Here is a 16641-nt window from a genome sequence, read left to right on the forward strand (position 1 = left end):
TGAGCTCAGAAGCAGAGACTCTGCGACTTCTCAGAAACTGACAGCTGCACAGCCCCAGGGACCCCTCCCGCCTGCCCTCCTGGGGCGTCACAAGCGTGCGGCCTCCGGGGCACAGGGGTACTCCCCCAGGCCACGGCTGGCGGCTCTGGGTTCTTCCCAGAGGAGGCAGGATGCGCTGCGGTCTGACCCAGAATGAGCGTCAGGCGATTCTGCAAGGATTGGCCTGCAACGGGCTCAGCTCCGGCACCGGGCCTCCTTCTCGGCATGCCCCTGTGATCCCCTCCTTCCACTCCCGACTGCGTCCCCTCCACAGGTCACAGTCCTGTCCCAGAGAGGCCAGCTCAGGGGTGCATGGGGGCAGCCAGGCTCAGGCCCCTGCCCAGGACCAAGCTCTAGCCTGCTGGATCAGCCACTGATGGACACATCAGCCACTTCTCCACAGTCCTTGCCGTCTAAGCAGTGACAAGACCACACGCGCCCTACTCTTTTGACATTATTCAGGATAAAGAATAAAGGAATCACAGAAATCGGAGGCTGCTCGTCTACTCACTGAACCGGGCTTATCCAGCTCTGCAGGGACTGTACCTGGGGCCACGCACATGGTCAGCACTGGCTGCCCGGCCCAGAAATCCTGCCAGGAGGGGCTCACGGGCTTTTCCCCAAGCCAGTGGCCCAGGGCCAGGCCGGCCCCCAAGAGCTGTGTGACATTCGCCCATCAGCCTACTGCCCGCCTGCCCGTTTCTCTGCCAAGACGGCCGAAGAGATGGGGTCACAGAGAGGCACTGGTGGGGCAGCGCGTGGAGCACGGCTGTCACCTGAGTGCAGGCCAGATGTGGCCATTTATGCGCTGACAACACACACAAGTGTGCTGCGGGGCTGGAGGCAGGGCCCAGGCATCCAGGCCAGTCCAGGTCCGCGGGGCTCGTGTGGAGCTCGGTGGGCCGGGAAGGCCTGCTATGACAATAGAGTTGGGATGAACTGGTGTCATTTAATTTTTCTACACCTTGACGTTAACAGTGAGAGTTCCAAAAATAAACAGTTGTGCCACTTAACTTCAGGAACACTTCTCTTCAGTTCAAATAGTTTCCTAACTTACGAATGCACACATGCTGTCAGAGGGTGGGAGAGCTGGCCAGGGTGTGAGGAGGTGCAGGGAGGGCTGGCCAGGCCCAGGGCGGGGACGCTGTGCCCCCGAGGGCCTCTCCTGCGGGTCCCACCCTGTGGGTTCTGTCGGTGCCTTCAGAGGGTAGTCTAAGCAACCTGGGGCAGGAGAGAGAACGAGGACCCATTCACGTTCCTGCCTGGACCGGCAGCCAAGCAGGGCCAAGTCTTCCGGGGGCGAGAAGGGGCAAGCAGCCCACTGTGGGCGGCAGGAGGGGGCAGGCAGGGCAGGGGTCAGGGAGTGCCCTCGGCCACCCCCAGGGGCACTCATGGTGCCAGACTCCACCTGGGGCATGTGACCCCCTGAGTGTCCCAGGGTCCTAAGGAGGTTTTCATGGGAAGATGTAAATGCACATGGTTGCCAGCAGCCTCGGTCACCAGAGGACACGCCCCGAGCCCTGGCTCCGCCCGACGGTCGGCACTCAGCCCTCTCACTCCTCTCATCCGTGTGGTCAACCTGCTTTGACCCAACTAGAGGATCAACTTAGCCCCAAAGGGTCCTCTGTTATCCTGCTGAGGTCCAGCTCCCAGCGCTGTGCCCTGTCCATCCTGCTAGTGCCCAGGTGTCCCTGGCCAGCTGCCGACGCAGAGGAGGCGGTTTGCTGTGAAGGTGTGGGAGGAGGCTTCCCACATGGACGCAACACTTCCCTCTGAGTCACAAGAGGATATGTGTTGATGTTTCTCATTCTTCTCTACATCAATTTGCATAAATGAGTCTTGGAGGTTCATCTTCATGAAAAATAATGTTCCGATTCTAAAACTAAGCCACTGGAAAAGTGGAAAATCTGACAGTTCAATCAAACAGAAGAAGAACCTTTAATGCAACCACCACGGACGACCATCACAGATTGGGGGCTTCCCACCCCTTTAAGTGCATATTCTAACAGGTTGGCTGAATTCACACTCTGGCTGGGGCAGCAGGGGTGGGTGGGGAGGGCGAGGGACAGATGGACACCTGCACGATGAACATCCACAGCAGGGGGACAAGGAGGTCCCCGGGCGGCCCTAGAGTTCAGGGGTCCTGAGTCTCCTCAGTTCTCTCTTCTCCCTCTCTGCAAATTCGACAGAAGTCTGAGAAGTCTCACACAGAGAGGTCTGGCTGGCTGTGTGGGGTCGCTGGGCCCCAAGGCCTTAAGGAAATGCCCATGTTTTTGCTAAATACTGGTTTTCTCGCTGGGACTGGGAATCCAGTGGAAATATGACCTTGGCTACCCTTAGGTGCTAGTGGAGCTGCCCGTAAGAGCATCCCTCAGCACTTTCCTAGCACTGGACACTATTCTAACATTAGTTAGACACTTAGAACACCCTTTTGCATTTTAAAGTCACTTTCTCTGGGAAGCCTTCCCTAGCCCCAATGTAAATATATTTTACAGTATATTACTAATACAAAAATAGACTTTCATTGTAAAAAGTGTTTTTACTCAGCAAATGCCCTGGAGATTCATTCAGAAGGAAATGGCAAACCACTCCAGTATTCTTGCCTGGAGAATCCCAGGGACGGGGAAGCCTGGTGGGCTGCCATCTATGGGGTCTCACAGAGTCAGACACGACTGAAGTGACTTAGCAGCAGAGTAGGATATGGAACCCACTCCAGTATTTTTGCCTGGAGAACCCCATGGACAGAGGAGCATGGTGGGCTGCAGTCCAAGAGGTCACAAAGAGTAGGACACAACTGAACAACTGAGCATACACGTGCAAACAGTACCAAAAGCTCACTCCTATTTTATTGCAAGTAGTATTTCATGGCGTGGATGGACCACAGTTAACCATTCACCCATAGAAAGAATCTGGGTTGTGTCCAGTTTTTGACTATTACAAACAGAACTGCTATAAACAGTCATGTACAGGTTTTTATGTGAGCATAAATTATCATTTCTCTGGGATAAATGCCCAGGAGTACAAGTGTTGGGTCACACTGCAGTTGCATCGCTGGTTTCGTAAGAAACTGCCAAGCTAATTTCCATGGTGACTGTTCCGTTGTACACGCCTGTCAGCGATGCACAGAGCACTGCTCCACACCCGGCAGCGCTCGGTGCCTCCGTTTCATTCTCGTCACTTTGATAAGTGTGCAGTGATATCTGTTTGTGCTTTTGATTTGCATTTCTTTAATGGCTAATGATGTTGAACATCTTTTCATGTGTTTATTTACCATCTGTATATCCTCTTTGGTGAAATATCTGTTCATATATTTTGCTCATTTTTAATTGCATATTTTTGGTTTTGTTGCTGTTGCTGATGTTGTTGCTTTTGGCAATTGAATTTCGGGAATTCTTTATATAGTACAGATTTGGGTCCTTCACTGGATGTGTGGTTTGCAAATATTGTGTCCCACTCTGTAGTTTTTCCTTTAATGCTCTGCAAAGGGTTTCTGAAAAAGTGGTTTTTCATTCTGATGAGATTTAGTCTATCAAGTGTACCTTTTATGGAGCATGCTTTTGGTATCAAGTCTATGAACTCTTTGCACGTGTATGCTCAGTCATTCAGTTGTGTCCTACTCTTTGTGACCTCTTGGACTGCAGCCCACCATGCTCCTCTGTCCATGGGGTTCTCCAGGCAAAAATACTGGAGTGGGTTCCATATCCTACTCTGCTGCTAAGTCACTTCAGTCGTGTCTGACTCCGTGAGACCCCATAGATGGCAGCCCACCAGGCTCCCCCGTCCCTGGGATTCTCCAGGCAAGAATACTGGAGTGGTTTGCCATTTCCTTCTCCAATGCATGCAAGTGAAGCATGAAAGTGAAAAATGAAAGTGAAGTCACTCAGTCGTGTCCGACTCTTAGCGACCTCATGGACTAGGCTCCTCTGTCCATGGGATTTTCCAGGCAAGAGTACTGGAGTGGGGTGCCATTGCCTTCTCCATATCCTACTCTAGGGGATCCTAAACCCAGATGATTCTCTGTTTTTTTTTCTAAAAGTCTTACAGTTTTACATTAAAGTCTGTGGTCCATTTCTGAGTTAATTTTTTGAACATTTATTTCATTGAAAGTATAGCTATTTACAATGTGTTTGAGTTAATTTGTATATAAGGTGTGAGGTTACAGATGAACAGCCACTTGTTGAAAAGGCTACGCTTCCTCCAGTGACCTGGTTTTGTACCTTTGTTGACAGGCAATCGGGTGTGCCTGTGGGGGCACCCCTGGGCTCTGAGCTCCATCTCCGGCCCTCTGCCCGCATCACAGGGTCTCGTTACTGCAGCCACACAGACAGCACTAATGCTGGGCAGAGTCCTCATCCACTTTGCCCCTCCTCTCGAGACTGTTTCAGCTACGTTAGAGCCTGTGCCTTCCCATACGAATTCTGCAATAAGTTGTGATTTTATATCTGGTCTGTTGATACAGTGAATTATACTGACTGATTTTTTAATTTTAAACCACACTTGCATACCCAGATTAGATCTCACTTGGCCCAGTAACTTCATGCATCACTAGATTCAATGTGCTAATATTTTGTTTAGGATTTTCTGTCTAAGTTCATGAATGATATGGATCTGTATTTTTCTCCTAATGTGGTCTTCAGGTAATATTAACCTCAAAATGATTTGTAATGTTTGGTAGAATTTTCTAGTGAAATCCCCAGGACCTGGAGATTTCTTTTTTAAGGAGTTCTTAAAGAATTAATACAATTTAAAAAGTTATATTACTGATATAATATCATATGTAGACAGCTTTCCTTTTTTCTCATGTAAGCATTTCAGGGCCGTGAACTTTCCTCAGCACTATTCTGGCTGCATTCCATGTATTTTGACTTGTCTTTTCTTTTCCTTTCAGTTCTCTATATTTTAAAATTTCCTTTGAGACTTCTTCTTTGACATATTAATTTTCTATGTGTGTTATCTAACTGCCAAGCATTTACAAGTTTTTCTGTTGTTTTTCAGCTCTGCTCCTTGAATCTGTAGGTTTGTATTTTTTGCTGTTTCGAGAGGTTTTCAGGCATTCTTTATTCAAATCTTCTCAGCCCCACCCTCTTTCTTCTCTCCTCTGAGACCTGACGGTACAAATGTTGGCATTTCTGCTATTTTCACACAGGTGCCTATGAATCTGTTCCTTTTCTTCTTTTTTTGTTTTTTCAGTCTTTCTTTTCTCTCTATTGTTGAGACTGGGCAGTTCTTATTAATCTCAGACTCACTGGTTTTATCCTCTGTTATTGACCCCAGGCAGCACACGCTTTGCTCGGTTGGTTGGGTTTTCTTTGACCGCGTGGCATGTCGGATCTCAGCTACCTGACCAGGGGTCACACCCAGGACCCCTGCACTGGGAGATGGACCAGCAGGGATGCAAAGTTTTTTCCATTCAATCAATGCACTGTTCAGTTCCATAGCTTCATTTGTGTATTCTTTATAACTTGAATTTCTTTGCTGAAGTTCTCTTTTTTTTGTTGTTGTTGTTTGTTTCAGGAAAACCCATAATTGGTTGGTGAAGCATTTTTACAAAGCTGGCTTTAAAAGATTGGTCAGATAATTATCATCTCAGCATTTACTGACGGTCTTTTTCAGTCAGGTTTTGATATTTCTTGTTCTTGGTATGATGAGTGATTCTTTTTTTTTTTTTTTTGTATCAGAGACACTTTTGCAAGTTGCATCCAGGTGATCCAGTTCCATTTGTTGAAAAGACTATTCTTTCCCCTAAGATCATGGCATCTGGTCCCATCACTTCATGGCAAATAGATGGGTAAACAATGGAAACAGTGACAGAGTTTATCTTGGGGGGCTCCAAAATCACTGCAGATGGTGATTGCAGCCATGAAATTAAAAGATGTCTGCTCCTTGGAAGAAAAAGTATGACTAACCTAGACAGCACATTAAAAAGCAGAGACATTACTTTGCCAACAAAAGTCTGTCTAGTCAAAGCTATGGTTTTTCCAGTAGTCATGTATGGATGTGAGAGTTGGACTATAAAGAATGCTGACCACCGAAGAATTGATGGTTTTGAACTGTGGTGTTGGAGAAGACTCTTGAGAGTCCCTTGGACTGCAGGGAGATCAAACCAGTCCATCCTAAAGGAAATCAGTCCTGAATATTCATTGGAAGGACTGATGTTAAAGCTGAAACTCCAATACTTTGGCCACCTGATGTGAAGAACTGACTCTTTTGAAAAGACCCTGATGCTGGGAAAGATTGAGGGCAGGAGGAGAAGGGGGCGACAGAGGATGAGATGGTTGGATGGCATCACCGACTCGATGGACATGAGTTTGAGCAAGCTCCGGGAGTTGGAGACAGACAGGGAAGCCTGGTGTGCTGCAGTCCATGGGGTCGGACATCGGTTAGGGGGTGGGGCCCAGTTAGGGGGCGGGGTTGCAGTCCAGGGGGTCACAAAGAGTCAGACACGACTGAGCAACTGAACTGAACTGAATTCTTTCCCCACTGAATGGCCTTGGCTCTGCTGTTGAAAATCAATCTCCCCCAGATTTGGAGGTTCATCTCTCCCCAACTCTATCCCATTGATCTGTATGTGTTTGTTGTACCTGGAAACATGAGGCCTCACCTTTCCACCTGTTCCTCTGGGGGCAGAGAGGGCTTCTTTTTGGTCATGTTCCCTTTGATGGTGAAATAACCTCCCAGGAAAGGACGCCAACCCACTGGGCACAGTGGGCCCCTCGCCTTCTGACGGCCTGTCTGCAGGCAGCCCTGTTCAGAGGACACACCAGGCGCCTCCACTCCCGGGACCAGGCCTGGGCTCAGGTGCATCTCGGCCACCAGCAGTTAGGCAGGTGTTTCCTGGAGTGAGGAGCCCCTCGGAGCCTTTTACTCGACAAGCACCCCCACCAGATGTAGGTTTCTTGTTAAGGCAACACATCACAATTCCTGGAGACAAAAATTCACCTTGTTCATTGTGCGTGCTGCCCAGCTCACCTTAGCATTTTGAAATAGCGGAGTTTTTCTAATTGTGCTTAGTTGTGTCCGACTCTTTGTGGCTCCATGGACTGTAACCCACCAGGCTCCTCTGTCCATGGAATTCTCCAGGCAAGAATACTGGAGTGGATTGCCATTCCTTTCTCCAGGGAATCTTCCCCACCCAGAGATCAAATACGGGTCTCCTGCATTGCAGGCAGATTCTTTACCACTGAGTCACCTGGGAAGCCTCTATTTCTAATTGGTTATGTATTAAAGAAGACAATGATACATATTTCCTAAATTTCCTCATGGAAAAATGTCTTTTTTTACTCTTGGTGGGGAAAAAAAATCAAGGAAATTTGTTCACAGTCAGAAATGGTCATTTTCTTGAAGTAACTGTGAACCAGCTCCAGAAAGGGGCCTTACAGCTTCACAATCGAATATCAGAGGCTATGGAGGAAGGGTGTTCCTTTCGAAGAATAAGTAGCTAATCTACATAAAGTGCATAAATTTTTAATGCATTTTATTTTACCAAAGCATTTCACTCCATTGCATTAATTGCTATGATGTTAAATAAAACATTTGGGTTTAAAACTTGTCATGCACTTTTCCCCATGTTAATCTACGTGCCTCCTCAACCCCCCAGAAGGAAGGGAACCCTCTTCCTGGCTGTCACCAGAACCAGGTTTGACCTTGTTCAGGGAGATGACATGTATCTGCTTGTCCTGCGGGCGCATGGTGACTCTGCCCTGAGCCCCAACAGAGCTGGGGGGCTCTGGGGTGGGGGAGGCCAGCAGGCGCGCACTTAACAAACGTCAGGGTCTGAGCCGGTGCAGCCCCCGTGCCGGGCCAGACCCTCTGCACCCGGCAGACTGTCCGGTGGTCCGCTGTGAGCCTGGCTCCAGCCGCCGCTCCTGTCTGAGCTCAGCCAGGAGGTCAGGCCTCCAGACACACAGTCCAGGCAGGGCTTTCTGTGATTTTGAACCTGTTTAGTGTCGTGACCCAGAATACAGAGAACCGCACCTGGAATACGTGCAAAGCTGGTACTTTCTGTCCTCCTGCTACAAAGACGCCAACACAGTCCACAAAGCAGTTTCCGCTGTCCCAGTGATGGGCAGCACCCCAACCCCCAGACAGAACCCCAGATAGACGCAGGCGCCTGCTGGTGTGGGAGGGGTGAGGGCACGTGGAGACCCCCAGCTGGGGCGTGGAGGCCCCTGGAAGCCACGCCACCCACAGGCAGGCCCTCCATCCACACACCCTCCCCGAGTCCTGCTGGGGTCAGGTGGCCAGGTCGGTGAGAACTGAGTCAGGAATACGGAGATCATAGCCTCGTCCACCAGAAAAAGGCTAATCCTTTACAAAAATAAATTTGCCTCTTCAAGCTAGAATTTGGTCAGAAGCAGTGCACCACTCAGAGCAGCCTGAGAGTCTCTGGGCCCCAGAACCCCAGCCTCGGCTTTCACGTACCCAGCACTCCCCAAGTCTAATCTAAGATTTAAACTTCATTGTTTAAATATCTGACAAGGTTAAAAATAGCCAGGAAGGTCATTAAATTTCGGGAACTGCAGCCCAGGGCTCTGGCTACCAGCGCTTGTCTGCCTCCTCCCTGAGCCGACTTGTCCAGGGAGGCTGAACAGAGCGGAGGACAGGGCCAGGGCAGGTGTGCCCGGGGGGGCAGGTGCAGAGGGAAGCGAGGGGTGTGACTGCTACATCAAGAGGCCAAGGGCCAGCGGGCAGGGCACAGAGCGGTGGCCCAGCCTGGCCCAGCGCCCATAGGAGCAGCATGGGTGTCAGGGGCCAGGGGACCATCTGCCCCTCCATGTGCAGTTTGCTCTTACTGTCATAGCTCCATGGATTTAAAAAGCAACATAAAGGTCTTCTGTACTATTTATACATGACATTTCAATTTTCCTTTTTTCTAAATAGACAATCAAATCAAAATATTGGGAGTTTCATTTTGAGTGAATGCATTACTGACCCTGGTTTACGACACAGGTTCCTCCTCTGAAAATCAGAGAGCTGGCACGGTTCAGAGCAGCCTTCTGGTCTGACACAGGAGGAATCAGAAAATATAAAACAGCAGCAGCTGAACTATTTGCCCACGTCTCAGAGCCAAGGAGGCCCAGGACGCCCATGCCTGCCCTCCCAGCCACACGCACCCGCGCCTCCCTGCATGCGTCAATGGCACGAGGCACCAAGTACTGGCTGTACCTCGCAGGCGCCCGCAGGTGCCTCGCCGAGCAGGGAGCCAGCCTCTGTCTTCTCTGCTTCGGCTGAGAAGGGCTGAAGCTCTCAGAAGAGTTGCTGGTCAGTGAAACAGACACAGCTATTTCTTCGATGCCCACGCGGGACCCCTTTCTGCTGTGAAGGGCACACCGGTCACCCACTGCCAGGCTGGGCGGGACCAGAGCCTGCACCCTGACCAGCTCAACAGTGAGGCTGCAAGTCCCAGGGCCCTCCGTGGAGCTGTGGGCATGGGGTGCCTCCACTCAGCCCTGAGCTGGGGACACCCTGTTCAGCCTGACCCTGAGGGACCCTGCAGGCAGTGGGGACACCGTGGCTCTGTCCTAAGGCGTCCTTATTCCTCATGAATGGCCCATGAAGACACGGTGCTCAAATGAGCAGACATACGTGGCCGCTCTCCTCGGACCCCCACAGAGCCCACCGGCCCATCCGTCAGGCTCCCCAGTGCCCCTCCTGGCTCATGTGACCCTCCCCACCGTGTGCACACATCTTGAGCCGACTCGCCTGCTCCCCTTCACCCCGGCCCTCAGCAGAGAGGCTGAGAATCCAACTGCCCCCCGGCTCCTGGTGCCTGGATGGAAGAGCCGGGGGCAGAAGAGGGGCTGCCCGCACCCCAGGTGCAAAACCCTCCAGGGACACAGACCCGACCTGCTTTTGCCAGGGCAAACCCCAGCATTTTACCACTTCCTCCCAACCCATGTGTTCTGCACGACCTATTAATCATGGCACATACACCTGTAATTATGATAATGCAGCTCCCAGCCATACCCTGGGTAGAAACTCTTAATTAAACTCAAACAATGAATCAACCCGCACATATTTTCTAAGCATCTGGCCTGTGCAGGCCTCGGTGCCAGCCAAGAACTTGCTTCCCTCCTTTTCTCCCCTGTCTACAAAAACATCCAATGTTTTTTTTTTTTTCCTCGAATTATGGAAATCTCAAGGTATTAAAAAAACTTCTGCAAAGTGGAAGGACACAAATTTTAAGTCTAAAAGGGTCGGAACACCTGGGCGCTGGCCTTGGAAAGGGTTGTTCTCCAAGCCTGTGCCCAGGGAAGGTGCAAGTGCACCCATCCTCCATTGGCGGCATAACCCTTGGTGAGTGTGTGGCTGGTCAGCAACAGGGATCCAGAGCAAGTGGACTCCAGCCTCCAGTGGGCCACAGCGCTCCCCGGGGCCAGTGTAAGAGAGACCAGAGCAAGTCTATCCGCTGACTGCCTAGGGACTACAGGTGTAGGGGAGCCTTTGGAGGCCACGTACACTGCACGGTTCTAGAGGTGGGGGTGGGGTAAGGAGCACGCCCTCTTCTGCTTGAACCCGTCTGGGCTTGTGGGGTCCACCCTGGATTTCTCAGCAGGGATGGAGAGGAAGACCTTGGGGGTTCTCTTAACTGACCCCCTTAGCAGCTGCCCCAGAGCAGAGGGGTGAACCAGCTGCCACTGCTGTCCCTCGGAGGCCACCTCCCAGCGGGGTCACTGCCACAAGCACCAACAGGGTCAAAACCCACTTCCAACAGCCAGTGGCTCCAAACCTTGGCTTTGAGTGCAGGACTGAGGAAACCAGGTCTTTGCAGCCCAGGGAAAGGAGGAGAAGGGGCGGCCCGCAGGGAACGCCAAAGGCGAGGAGAGTCTGCCCGAGCACAAACCCAGCTTGGGGCTAGAATCTCGGACGAGGGGACAAAGGTGACAGGAGGGGCCAGAGCCCATGATCAGAGTCGTGTCCTGAGAGTCAGAAACCAGAAACTGAATCTGCTGGAGCAAGGGGGGCTGGGAGGGGACTCCCTGGGTCACCTGAAACCTCAGGAAGGCAAACCCTCAGGCCCCGGGACACTGCAGGGTCCTGGAAGACTGGAGGCTTGGGAGAGCATTCGAGGCATAGAGAACCCGGGCTCGCTCTTCTAGACGCCTCGGGTCATCCCTGCTGAAGCCCAGGACCCCTGGGCACCATCCTCTATGTGGACCCCTGGCCTCTCTGCGCCCCCAGCCCCGGCGTCAACCGGGGCTCAGCGGGTGAGTGTGGGAGCCTCCCAGACTCGGCTCCGGGGGGCTCAGGGGTACTTGGGCTCCGAGTTAGAGAATTCAAGGCTGCCTGAGAGGGGCTCCCTTTCTGGGATTCCGGTATACGTCCCCGCTCTGGCTCCAGCTCCGGGCGGGCAGGAGAAGGCAAGACCATGAGTGTGTATGTGTGTGTGTGTGTGTAAGACTACATCTGCGCGCATCGCTGTGTATACGGGGGCGACGTTCCCCTCTGCAGGGCAGGGGCGGCAGGAAGGGGCGAGGAAAGAGCACCCATGTGCCAAGGACTGCATCCCGCGCCCTCTGCGCAGAACCCAGTGCGCCCACAACCAGCCAGCACGGGCGCCTGGGGGATCCCTGGTCATCCCGCTGGCTTTGTCGCCCATCCTTCCTCTCACCTGAGCTCTTGCAGATCCCACGCGGACAGACGGGGCGGCAGCAGCAACCAGACTTCGGCCACTGCCGCCCGGACCTCCATGGAAGCGCACGAAGCTGCCCGAGCCCGCGCGCGCCTGGGGCCGGACGCCCGCCCGGCTGGGGACTCGGAGCCGAGCAGGGGGCTGGGGTCGGCACCCAGTCCGGCACCGCCCTCGGCTCCGGGGGCCGCGGGTGGGGGGAGGGGAGCGTACATGTCCCTTCCGGACTCTCCTTCGCCCCCACCCGTCTGCGCAGCCGAGTGGAGACCGCGCGCGCCGGACAGTGGCCCCCTTGCCCTGCTCCCGCCCGGACGCTCGGAGGTGGACGCTCGCGCCCCTCCAGCCCCTTCTCCTTCATCGGGATCTTGCGGTGTAGACCCCTTGTCCCCGCTGCGGCCCCGAGAGACTCCAGTGTAGACCGACCTCTCCCGCCGCGTCAGCCTCCCATCTGCTCTCTCCTCGGGACCCTCCGCTGTAGACCCTCTGCGTCCCGGTCTCTGCCCCGGAACCCCGTGTAGAAGCCCCGAGCTCTCCCGCCCCCGCTCTTGCATCGGATCCTCCGTGTGGACCCTGCGCCCTCGTCCCTAACCCGGCCCCAGGACCCTCGGGTGCGGATGCCCGGCCCCACCGCGCACGCAACTTCACCTCGGGGCCCGACTCGGCTGGCTGCCGCTCCGCTCGCCCGGCCAGCGGCCTCCTCGGGGCGGGGCGCCGCGTCTCTGGAGCCCGCTGCCCGCGGAGTCCGGCACCGCCCCGCGCGCCGCCCCCGGCCCGGCCGGGCCCTGGCGATCCGCCGGCTGCGGTGGCGTGGCGCCCCCTCGCGCCCGGCCGCGGGTCCCCAGGGCGAGCGGACCCCCGGCCTATCCGGCAGGGAGCCAGAAGCCCAGGGCCGTGTTTCCCCAAGAGGAACTCTCTGGGGCATAGGAGGCGCGGACCCCTCTCTGCGCACCGCGCCCACCGACGCGACAGGCACATGTGCCCACCCTCAAGCACAGTGGCGGCTCCAGAGGCGCAGACGGCGTCCCCCGTAACCACATGCCGAAGCGGCCCTTAGTGTAAAGGGGCAGACGAGGGGCTCTCCACGTGGGTGTGGTCGCCAGCCCGGAGGAAGGCAGCTTGTGGGGTCCGGAGACGCTTGGTCGGTCACCGGAAGAGCCTCCTCTCCCGGGCCGGCATCGCCAGATGCGTGTGAGCTGCGCCTTGATCCTGACGCGGCCTCTGTGAGGGGCTCTCATCGTAGACACGGGGATGCTCCTCTCGGGCTTGAGCCTGGACACTGAGACCTTGAAGGGTTTTTTTTTTTTTTTTTTCTTCATGTGCGTGCGCGCTAAGCTCCTTCAGTCGTGTCTGACTCTTTGAGACCCTGTGGACTGTAGCCTGCCGGGCTCCTCTTAGAGCCAGAGAGGGCTGGCCACCTCTCTAGCCCGCAAGGCCACCTCTCCCACAGGAAGTGGTAGCTCAGGGCGCTGACTGTCCCGTGTTTGAGGCAGCTCCATCTGTCAGCAGAGTCTGCCCAGCTGAGCAGAGTCCGTTGGGGGAGGGGCAGCATTTGCCCACCAGGAGTGGATGTTGTAGCTGCTGAGGCAGAGCTCCATGGAGGATCCCTGGAACAGAGACCCCTCCAACCCTGAGGGACGCTAAGAAGTAACTAAACAAGATAGCTCATGGAATTCTCGGGCCATGTCCGGCCCACAACCGGGGCCCTGCAGCTGGGTTACATAGGTGTGTGTGGGTGGGTATGTACGATTTCTCAGACCCTTGCCCTCCATGTGGGGAGATTTCCAGACCCAGCGCCGCCTGGCTGCCCCTTCAGACCCTGTGCCTGTTTGCAGTCCTGGCTGGTTGTGAGGAGCACAGTCAAATGAACTGTCCCCTGCCTCCCCACACACCACACCTCTGTTCATCTAGCCCGAGTGCCAAGTAGCCTGCCCTGGCACCATGCCGTATTCTCAGCCAACTCTGGGGTTTGGTCCACGGAAATCTGCACCTCCCCAGTGTCTGTTGGTGCCGTTGTTCTTGCTTTCTGACCTATGGTTTTCAGTTATACAGTTCTTTAAAATCTAGGCTCAATGTATTTGTTTCTTTTCAATTGTTTATCAGCTTTTACTAACTTCTTTGGTGAGCCTCTCAGGTGTTTTAGAAGCTTCATCCTATCAATCGCTATAACCTCACCTTGAGCTTCCCTGGTGGCTCAGTGGTAAAAACCCGTCTGCGAAACAGGAGATCCAGGTTCAATCCCTAGGTCAGGAAGATCCCCTGGAGGAGGGCATGGCTACCCACTCCAACCCACTTTCTTGCCTGGGAAATCCCATGGACAGAGGAGACTGGCAGCCTACAGTCTATGGGGTCAGCAAAGAGCCGGTCATGACTTAGTGACTAAACAGCACCTTGAGCCAGCGGAAAAGAGGTAACTCAACATTGTCCAAAGAGGCGAGCTTGCAGGCGAGCTCCACTGAACTCTACCTCTGTTTGGAGTCAACTGCAATGACCTTGCCTGATCACAGTGCCAGGAACACTTTACCCAACCCTGACTGCTCCAGCAGCACACATTTTCTACTTTCTTTGGGACACTGTCTTGCTGTATCTCACTGTTCAATGAACCCAGGGTAGGATACAGGTGTTTGACACTCCAGCGACCACATGTCTGGGTATCCAGCTCTGCTGGTGTTTAATAAAGTGCCTGCTGGTCCACAGGACAGACCAGAGACAAAGTTGAAGAAGATGGTGCATCATTACTTTTCCTGCAGTTTGTTCAGTCATGTCTGACTCTTTATGACTCTATGGACTGTAGCCCGTCAGGATCCTCTGTCCATGGGGATTCTCCAGGCAAGAATACTGGAGTGGATTGCGGTGTCCTCCTTACAGAACATGGTGCATCATTGCTTTTCTTAAATAATATTAAATTCATTGCTTGTTGATGCATTTGCATTTTTGTGTGGCTTCTGTTTTAGGAAAGGAGCAAACATTTACAAAATGTTTTTGGAATGTAATACATGCCCGTTGTAGAAAATGAGTAAACCTTCTGTGAAAAACACAAAAGAGAAAATGAGAAATCTCTACACCTCTCAGCTCCATTGTCCACACTTTATCATTGTTACTGTTTGGGACCTATTTTGGTACCAAAACATTTTGTACCCTTTAAATGTAAGAATGTTTTTGTTTGTTTCTATACAAAAATAGCATCAAAACAGCTCCTGGATTTTCACTGGATTTAATAGGATATGAGCATCTTCAATGTTTTCCAGGCTCCAACATAATTTTAAATGATTGTCATATGGCTGGTACCATACTGTAACTCAAACTCTATTGTGTGGTATCTATGTTTTCTCCAGTTTTTTACTGTTACAAAATACTTTGACCAAAATGACTTTCATATATATATTTTAACCTACTTTCTTGACTATAGTTGCATATTAGTAAATACTGACTGGTATGTTATTAGTGGAAAATCCTTGGTGTGAATGTAATTGAAATAATTTCTTTGAAGAAATAGAAAGTTGACAGGCATTTTCTTGTCTCTGTCTCAGCAGGCAGAAAGGCCCTTGCACAGGGCCTTTTTATCTTTGCTTCCTTGTCCTCCACACAGGTGGGGCCTGGCACCCACATATGTTTGGAAAGTGTTTACTGTGAGGGTGGAAGTGACGAGGGGAATGAGAGTTGTTAAAACATAGAAGTCTAGTTCCCTTCTTTACCAATATTTTCCAAATTACTTATTTTCTTCTAGCTATTTATATTTAACTTTCATGAATTTTCATTTATTGGCTCCTTTTCAAAACAAGATGACACAATCAGTCCGCTTTTTTTGGTAACAGCCTTATTGAGAAGAATTCCGGCACCACACAATTTATCCCTGTAAAGTGTGCGATCCAGTGGGCTTTAGGTTGTTCACAGAATTATAGAGACGTCACAACCGATGGTAGAACATGTCTACCTCCGCCTAAAGAATCCCAGTCCCTAGTGATATGGACCCCCTTTCAGTTCATCTGTCCATGTGTCCATCTGCCCATGTGTCCATCTGCCCACGTGTCCATCTGTCTAGCTGTCCAGGTGTCCCTCCTGCATTCAGCAGAGCTCCTGGACCCGGTCAGCCTCCCAGATACTTGACTCTTTGTCTGCCTGTTCTTGGCTTTCTTTTTCACTTTCTTTTCCTGTACATGTTGGTTCCCCACCTGAGCGTGGAGGGGAGCCAGCTCTCTCGCCATCATGGTTCCCCAGCCTGAGTTGCCTTTTCCTGGTTCACTCGACTGCTACTTGGAAGCCATTCTCTTCCTGCCTCTCTCGCCTCTGATGTCTCTTTCTCCAGAGCACTTGCAGCAATGCACATGTTCTTTTCACTTTGCAGTTCCCACAGACGGCCCTGATCTGTGCTCCCCCTCCCTCCCCAGCTGCGGGTGGCCGTCTGGCTCCTGTGTCTGCTCCGTGCTCCGCTTTGATGATCAGATGCCACTTCCACAGGAGGATGGGCCTCTGAGCCGCCTTAGCTTTCCTCCTTTGTTCACCCCTTTCATCCCCCGACTGCCGCCCCTACTCTGTGCTTCTCTTCTTCCGTTTCCTCATCTCACTTTGAGCTCCACGCAGGGGCTCCATCTGCTGAAGGGACGCTGTCTGCTTCAGCCCTTCATCCAGGAAGGCCTGAACCTCCTTGAACCTGTGGTTCACGAACAGGGTGGGTTTCACCCAGGAAACAGAGGTCCTTCCGAAACGTGTGCACCATACAGTTTTGCCAATCAGCTTGAAAATTAGAGATACCAAGGGAACATTTCATGCAAAGATTGGCACAATAAAGGACAAAGCAGTATGGACCTAAAAGAAGCAGAAGATATTAAGAAGAGGTGGCAAGAATACACAGAAGAGCTACACATAAAAAATCTTCATGAACCAGATAACCACGATAGCATGATCACTCACCTAGAGCTAGACATCCTGGAATGCAAAGAAATGTGGGCCTTAGGAAGCATTACTATGAACAAAGC

The 16641-nt window shown here is 52.4% G+C and overlaps 1 protein-coding gene across 3 annotated transcripts in view; it reads right to left on the reverse strand.

The window, feature by feature from the left end:
* KCNG2 (potassium voltage-gated channel modifier subfamily G member 2) overlaps positions 1-12370 on the reverse strand; it is a 52639-nt gene extending 40269 nt beyond the window's left edge. Inside the window, exon 1 of one of the 3 annotated variants that reach the window (XM_065935107.1) lies at positions 12314-12370. The gene's annotated coding sequence lies outside the window, so the exon portion shown is untranslated. Of the gene's footprint in view, positions 1-11650; positions 11980-12091; positions 12285-12313 lie in introns of those variants that run through there. The other 2 variants (XM_065935108.1, XM_065935109.1) reach the window with 2 other exon arrangements.
* Positions 12371-16641: the final 4271 nt, after the last annotated feature.

Source organism: Muntiacus reevesi, chromosome 4 (genome assembly GCF_963930625.1).
Source record: "Muntiacus reevesi chromosome 4, mMunRee1.1, whole genome shotgun sequence".
NCBI lineage: Eukaryota > Metazoa > Chordata > Mammalia > Artiodactyla > Cervidae > Muntiacus > Muntiacus reevesi.